This window comes from Marmota monax, unplaced genomic scaffold, assembly GCF_021218885.2.
Source record: "Marmota monax isolate L192 unplaced genomic scaffold, Marmota_monax_Labrador192_F-V1.1 WCK01_AAM20220418_F8-fsc00244, whole genome shotgun sequence".
Taxonomy (NCBI): Eukaryota; Metazoa; Chordata; class Mammalia; order Rodentia; family Sciuridae; genus Marmota; species Marmota monax.
In genome coordinates, this window is record NW_026692962.1 from 1,725,645 (window position 1) to 1,734,357 (window position 8,713).

An 8,713-nucleotide genomic window follows, 5' to 3' on the forward strand; every position below is an offset into this window, starting at 1 on the left:
CAATTAAGCATAGCATCACCTTTTATACTCATATACTCATAAATCTAAATACTTTGCAACTGACCAATAGAGACCTCTAATTTAGAGAGTGACAAACTTGAATTATATGGAGTTCTAAATGACAAAAATGTTCTTAAAAATGTAGTGATAATTTAAATACTTGATAACTCATGTAATTTTTTTATGGCTCCATAAATAAGAAGAGACACTTTAGGCATCCAGAAAAATAAAATTATTTGCAAATTTGAGATGATCTTATTCAGATTTGTTTTCGTACTGGGGATGAAATCAGGGTTGTTTGCCTCTAAACATATCCCCAGTCCTTTTTATTTTTTATTTTGGGATAGGATATTGCTAAGTTTCCAAGGGTGTTCTTGAACTTGAGATTCTTCTGCCTCACCCTCCCTAGTTGCTGAGATTACAGACATATGCCACCACATTTGGCCATCTTAACCAAATCTAAACAAACGTTTTGAGTCATGTTATGTGCTAGGCATTATGCCACCTGATGGAAAAACACAATTAAATGAATTATTGATCATAATTTTTAAGAAGCTGGCAGTACATAACAAAATATATCTTACAAGTAAGTAATTAGATGTAATATGAAATTTTCTGCAATAAGGTGAATTAGAATAAAACAGATTAAAGAGAATAGAAATTATACTATAAATGGGAAACAATTTCTAGAATTAAATACTTCATGAATGGTGATATAATCCTTTAAAGTTATTTAGGCTGTTCAAAATTATAAAGACAAGTAGCTTTGGTGTGGCTAACCTACCAAAATAAGAATGTCTCAGTAATTTCTAGGGGATTCTTGTTTTTCATATTACTTGGGCATAAATAAGAGTACATCTACTTGCTTACTATGTCTCTTTCTATCCCTCTTTCCACCCTATGTGATTCTACACAGTTCATTGTATTTGAAACACATGACCATTTGCTGATGATGAGGAGGGCTAGCCTGATGCTGACCATAACTTACCAGTATAACTTCCTACTATTCTGCAGATCTTGAAATGCTCATAATCTTTTAATTTCAAATATTCTTGAGTCTGGAAGGAATAATAAAATTTAAAGGCAGAAGGAAAAGAAGTTAATGTAGTTCTGGAGATTATGTAGCATCTTGAATGTATGAACTAGAACTAAACTTTAGAGCTTTGAGTTCTAATATCAATGTGACACTATATTCCATCTTTTTGAAAGTTGTAGTAGAGCTGTGTTTGGAAAATGCTCAAAATGGAGTAGGCTTCATATAAGAAAAAAGTTTTCCACGCCTGAAGTAGCAGTTCTATTGGTAAATGAGGTGAGTGTAGAGTGGATAGAAAAAGTGGAACTCAAGTAGAATGTGTTTCCTTTCAAGAAAATACTTTTAAAAAATAAATAAATACATAGCTAGGTACGGTGACACATTCCTGTAATCCTAGTGATTCTGAAGCTTGCGATAGGAGGATCACAAGTTTGAGGCCAGCATCAGTGATTTAGCAAGGCCCTAAGCAATTTAGTGAGGATTGCCTCAAAAAAAAAAAAAAAAAAAAAAAAAAAAAAAGAAAAGAAAAAAGAAAGAAAAAGAAAAAAAAGAAATCAAAAGGGCTGGGATGTGCCCCTGGGTTCAATCCCTGGTATCAAAAAAAAAAAAAAAAAAAGTGTGTGCTTTAGAAATATTCAGTTATGTTCTTTCTTAGCAGGGTCATTCTTATATATGTAGGTTCCTGGACATTGGAATGAACATTTTTTGTTCTGCCTCACTAAGATACTAATTACTTGTGATGAAGTGAATTGGATCCCCCACCCCCACCCCTAATTTGGGTGGTGTAGCCCCATCTCCCCTGGCTGTACTTGGATATAAGGATTTTCGAAAGGAGGTCATAAGGTAGAGTCTTTATCCAGTAGGATTAAATAAAGTCATAAGGGTAGGGCTCTAATCCAATGGGAGAATATCCTTATACAATGAGAAAGGGATACCAGGTATCTCTCTCTTCACAAGCATAGGGAAATGCCATATGAGGAAAGAGCAAGAACGTGGCCTTCTGCAAACTAGGAAGAGAGGCATCTCCAGAAATGAACCTGCTAGCACCTTGATCTTGGACTTCCAGGCTCCAGAACTATGAAAAAATTAGATTTCTATTCTTTAAGACACAGTGTGGTATTGTTATGGCACCTCGAGCTTTCTAATATATTACTTAATGATAAGAAGCAGTGTATCTAGATTTTTATCCATCTGACTGCACTGACTTCAACATGTATAGAATATTACAAGACTAGCTGTGACTAGATGGATTTTTCTAAAAATACTATGTTTTGTTAATAGATCCCCTAGTCGAACAGTTAAAAAGTAATGGTATGAAACTGCCTTACTGTGAAGATGCTATGATTCTATATAGTAATTTAATATAATGATGAACTTTTTACCCTTGAAAAAGTCCAAATATTCATATCCTTGACAGTGAGCACTTCCTGGTATATTTTAACTTTGTTTGTTCAATACACTTCTTAAATTCATGTACAGCATGTACTGTGACTAATGCAAACAGAGCAACCATCAGATCCATTTCATTAAGAAAAGATTAGGTAGAGATTCTGAAAATTTCCCAAGAAACTTTGATGCACAATTCACTCCTTAATTAAAAGCAAACATCCTTGCTTTCAGGGATTAGGCTACTTAATTACACACCAAAAAGGAGAGAATATGTTGATAAAAAGTATTTGAGAAAAAAGGGAAGAAAACACTACCAGAATTTGCTCCAAATGTATAACATCCCAGAAAGTGAGACACAAGTGTGTAAGTCAGAACATTCTTGAATAGTCTATGCTTCAGTCTTAAGTCATGAAGAATTAAAATTCCCACTGCTTCCATCACAGGCCAGAGCCAAGTTGATGAGACCGTGGAGAAAAGTGCAGATAATGAGAGATTGTTGACCCAGACTATGGAGGACTATCTATTTGAGGTTTCAGCATTTTTCTGACCTCTCCTAACTCACTGTGTAACCATAGGCAAGTGAATTAATCTTTCTGTAACTTCATTTATGTCTTTGTCAAATGGAAATAATAACACCTACTTCATGGGAGAGTATTTGGAGGTTTAATTAAATTAGTGCTTTGAGCTTCTTAAATGAAAGTTGCTATAGTAATGCAAAGTGCAATTATTGAAGTCATTTTTCCTTTTCCTGTATGGAACATGATGATTGAAACACATTTATTTTAATTGGAAATGTGACTAATTGCCTAGAGAAACCCTTCATCATGGCAGATGATACATGGGACAATAGGTCAAGGCACTTAATAATGAATTGGTTCATAATTAATTATTTAATGATAAAAAACCTGATCTGTGGCAAAAGACTTAGTTACTTCAAGAATTGCTCAATATAGAAAAAGTTCTCATACCTAGAGGTAAAAGTAATCAAATTTGGCTCATAGTCTGGATCTGAAACCACTACCTATAGGGTTGAATCAATTCCCTGACTCTTATTTTTTTCTGGTGAATTGATTACTCTTACTGTTTGGTAACAAAGCAGTGCTACATGAATAAAGAGAATGTAAACTCTCTGAAAAGAGAAAATTTCCACCAGAAAAAATTATTTGTGTATTTATACAAATAATTGTCTGGGGTGTGCCCATGTGATCAAGTGAATTATGAAAAGATTACCAGTAGACAGGGTGTCAAACTTTTGGGAAGCCCCAATATATTATGTGTGGTAGTAATATTGTGAATGATGATACGCCAGGATGCAAAATTTTGAACAAAAATAAATGGGATTTAAGTGTCTTTACAAGCAAGTCTGCAAAGACATAAAATGGATGGTAAAGCCAAATGCCAAGAGTTTCAAAACTGAGCAGTGATGCTGTGAGGACCAGTAAACAATATGTAGTCACAAAGAGCAGAGAGGACCAGAATTTACCTCCAGAGGCACACGTATAAGAGGCATTTGGAGAGAAATTAGTTATGTTTTGAAAGGAAGTTATATCCTCTGGGGAGAGCCAGGTTTCCATTAGATTCAGCAGAAGTTCTCAGCACTGATTGCTTACTAGAATCTCCTCATAAAATGTAAAAGCAATACTGCTTCAGGGCTCCATTCCCGATCAATTAAATAAGAATATGAGGGTAGGTTCCAGACAACAGAATAAAAAGCAAGCAAAACATGTAAATATAATCAGCTGGTGTTTGACAAAGGCAAAAGGCATTGCCACAGAGTAGAGAGTCTTCAGCTGGACATTCACATGGAAAAAAATTAGTCTAGAAACAGACTTTACACCCTTCACCAATTTAAGCTCTAAATGTATCATAGACCCCAAAGTGCCAAACTACATAAAACTCTTAGAAGATAAACTAGAAGTAGAAAATGTAGATGTGTTTAGAAATGACTTTTTAGTTGTAACACTAAAGATAAAATCCATGAAGGAAAGAATTTGAGATGGACTTCATTAAGATTAAAAATCCCTGCTCTGTGAAAGACATTGTCAAAACAATGAAAGGCAAGGCACAGATTGGGATAGAATATTTGCAAAAGATATATCAGATAAAGAAAAGTTACCCCAAATATACAACGAACCTTTAAAACTCAACAATTAGGATGCAAACAACCCAATTATGAAGTAGGCAAAGACTTTCTTTGACACTTCACCAAAGATAGGAGATATTGTTTATAACCCAATTTTACATTCTAGAGGACACTCCAGGTGGGCATTAAAGGTCTGAAAGTGGAGGGATAATGCTGTAGAGAATTAGAGTGACCTTTGTTTGATCCTAGGCTTTTTGGACCATAAAAAAGTTAAACCCGATGACCTCAGCCTGTGAATGCTGGACTGGGGGTGTGAGGAGACTGGGGATTCTTTCCATGACAACAAAAGTTCTCTTGCTTTCTTTTTGCCCTTTACCATGAGAGGGTGGGTGATGGGACTTTGTTTGTAGCAAGAAAGACTCCCCCTTTTGACCCTTGTCATTAGAGGCTAGTGATGAATCTTAACCACAATCCAAATTACATTTTATATTTTCCTTTCTCCTTTTTTTATAGATATTAAAAATATCAGCTTTATTATGGATCTCTGTCTTTAAAAATAGATCTGATTAATATACCTAATAAAGAATTGTGAATTCTGGCTTCATGGTCATTTCTCATTCTTAGAAAACATATATCTCATGCAGGTGAGCACCTAAACTTTGATAAATGAGGAATTCAGTACCAGGCAGTTTATAGATGACATTCAATAAAAGTGAAATAAACTGAAAACAGCCTGCCTGCTAGTAACAAGAAAAGGGAAAAACGATTCTCCCTGCTGGGGACTAAAATTCAGCATGATTCTTCTGAGGATCAAATTCTTCAGTCTGGCCACTTGACTCTCTGTAAGTTTCTGGTAAATAAGTCTTTACAACTCCTATGGTTCTGAAAGTCAAGTTATAGAAGAGAAAAACATGTCAACAAGTACTGCAGTTTTTAATCACTCCAGCCCAGGTCCCAGCCACCGCCACACACAGCGCCCTGCATTCAGGAAGAGGAGCAGCAGCGGAGGCGGCAGCCACAGCGGCGGGCGGGCACCAGAAAGGCCCGGATCGAAAAGCCTGGGAGGGCCGCCGAGCTACCCCTGTAGGAGGAGCCAGCCTGAACCCAAGGCGCCACCACCGCAGAAGCAGTGTGGAGTAGAAGTCGCCTTCATGGCCCACTCACTGGTGGCTGTCCAAGTGCCTGGGATGCAGAATAATATAGCAGATCCGGAAGAACTGTTCACAAAATTAGAACGCATTGGAAAAGGCTCATTTGGAGAAGTTTTCAAAGGAATTGATAACCGTACTCAGCAAGTTGTTGCTATTAAAATCATTGACCTTGAGGAAGCCGAACATGAAATAGAAGACATTCAACAAGAAATAACTGTTTTGAGTCAATGTGACAGCTCATATATAACAAAATACTATGGGTCATATTTAAAGGGTTCAAAATTATGGATAACAATGGAATACCTGGGTGGCGGTTCAGCACTGGATCTTCTGCGAGCTGGTCCATTTGATGAGTTCCAGATCGCTACCATGCTAAAGGAAATTTTGAAAGGTCTGGACTATCTGCATTCAGAAAAGAAAATTCACCGAGACATAAAAGCTGCCAATGTCCTGCTTTCAGAACAAGGAGATGTTAAACTTGCTGACTTTGGAGTGGCTGGCCAGCTGACAGATACACAAATTAAAAGAAACACGTTTGTGGGAACTCCATTTTGGATGGCTCCTGAAGTTATTCAACAGTCAGCTTATGACTCAAAAGCTGATATTTGGTCATTGGGAATTACTGCTATTGAACTAGCCAAGGGAGAGCCGCCTAGTTCTGATATGCATCCAATGAGAGTTTTGTTTCTTATTCCAAAAAACAACCCTCCAACTCTTGTTGGAGACTTTACTAAGTCTTTTAAGTAGTTTATTGATGCTTGCCTGAATAAAGATCCATCATTTCGCCCTACAGCTAAAGAACTTCTGAAACATAAATTCATTGTAAAAAATTCCAAGAAGACTTCTTATCTGACTGAACTGATAGATTGATTTAAGAGATGGAAGGCAGAAGGACACAGTGATGATGAATCTGATTCTGATGGCTCTGATTCGGAATCCACCAGCAGGGAAAACAATGCTCATCCTGAATGGAGTTTTACCACTGTGCAAAAGAAGCCTGATCCAAAGAAACTACAGAACGGAGCAGAGCAAGATCTTGTGCAAACTCTGAGCTGTTTGTCTATGATAATCACACCTGCATTTGCTGAACTTAAACAGCAGGATGAGAATAATGCAAGCAGGAATCAGGCAATTGAAGAACTTGAGAAAAGTATTGCTGTGGCTGAAGCTGCCTGTCCTGGCATCACTGATAAAATAGTGAAGAAATTAATTGAAAAGTTTCAAAAGTGTTCTGCAGATGAATCCACCTAAGAAAGTATTTCTGGCTTCAATTTCATACGGACCCAGAGAAACCCACCAAAGCTACTTCAAGCTCAACAATGCTTAACTCGTGAGCTCCATGTGCCTTTTGGATCTTTACATCATTGAAGATTTGGAAGAAGCTATTCAACTATTTTGTGATGGTGTTTATCATTTTATATTTTAAAGAGATTATTTTGTAAGGAAAACTTTTAATACTATAGTTTCACCTGTATTGTAGTAAATATTGAGATACAGTTTTGCTTTTAGGTATCATTATTTCTTAAGTTACTAGGATGAATACCTTTCATGTTTTGATCTTTAGTTAACTGTACACTCATAAAACATACAGGTCTTTCAACATCATCCTAAATATTCAATTTTCGTAAATCATCGAGCTTCAAAAATTTTTATTTACACAAGCATATTCTAAAAAGGACTATCTGTGGAAAAGTGGAAGTAAGACACATCTTCTTAAAACAAATTTTTAATAAGCTCTTTGAAACTGAACCTGGAAAAGTATTGATTCTTATACCAAGTTGGTATGAATTCCATGCAGCTCAATGATTATCACATTTGAGAGCCCTGTGTTTGAGGCATTGACAGGCAGCATGTAGCAACAGAAGTACCTCTTGGTGTACAGTATTTATCTTTTCGTTTAGATGGAAGACACAATCAACCCTTATTTAATATGGTTAGAAATTTTAAAGCAAAATCATTTAGCCAAGGATGTGTTTTTGGTAACAATGGAGGAATTATACTGGCTTCATTTTTTAAATCTTTAAGTCAAATTACATATGCTTGGATTTAGAGAGCTTGAAAAAATGCTGATTGTCATGTGATTAAATACCTGATCAACAGGTATGAATATAATTTACACAGTATATTTTTGTCATAGCAGTAAATTGTCCTGTAAACTATTTATTCATTTTTGTTCATCATAGTTATCAGTACAAAAGCATCATATGTTCATTTCTGAAAGGGTATATCAAGCATTTTCCAATTCATATAAAAATAACCATAGTACAGGATGATTTCTGTCCATTCAAAGGTAAGTTAGACTGTACAGTTAATTTTTAGCTATATTTATGGTACTGTTGAGTGGATAATAACCTTCTTTCTTTTAAGCCCAGTATATATATTATGCCTGGCTGAGTGCTGAACTGGGGCTGTATATCAGTAGTTGTAGAATTATTGATATTAATTAGTTTTAATAGTTAATATTTTGTTTGGATCTGCACACTTGGATTTTGCACAAAAATCATTTTTAAAAAGAAATCTGAGTAATTGCCAAATATTAAAAGAAAATGTTCTACAAGGAAAGAATACAGTTTTTCATCAAGGTAGCCATTACATGCTCTTTTTAAAATATAAACACTTGAGAAAATTGTGGTGTAATATGCCAAGAAATTTCTTGTCATTGGTGCCTATGCAGTAAAAATTAATTTTAGTTCATTGTATTTTGAAGTAATGGTTCAGTTAAATTTTTCACCTGCTATGTATCTGAAACACAATTAAAGTTTATAATCTGTAGCACTCTCAAAATGATTTTGCAACTCATCATGGATTAAACGAATATTTTTGTAAAAGTAAAAGCAACAAGTTTATAAATTGATTATTTGAAACTTTACAACTGCATCACAGATATGAAATGTACTGCTTATTCATTATAGTTGTTAGTCCTATAAACTGTTTCTAGGTGAAGCATACTCCAGTGTTTTGGGGGGTTTTGAAAATAAATATTTAATTTCATGATCTACAAAAAAAAAAAAAAGTACTGCAGTTTTGATATGGTTTGATTTAAGAATTTGGACAGTC

The 8,713-nt window shown here is 35.3% G+C and overlaps 1 pseudogene; it reads left to right on the forward strand.

The window, feature by feature from the left end:
* Positions 1-5,462: 5,462 nt before the first annotated feature.
* LOC124097777 (serine/threonine-protein kinase 26-like) lies at positions 5,463-8,428 on the forward strand (annotated as a pseudogene).
* The last annotated feature ends 285 nt before the right edge of the window (positions 8,429-8,713 follow it).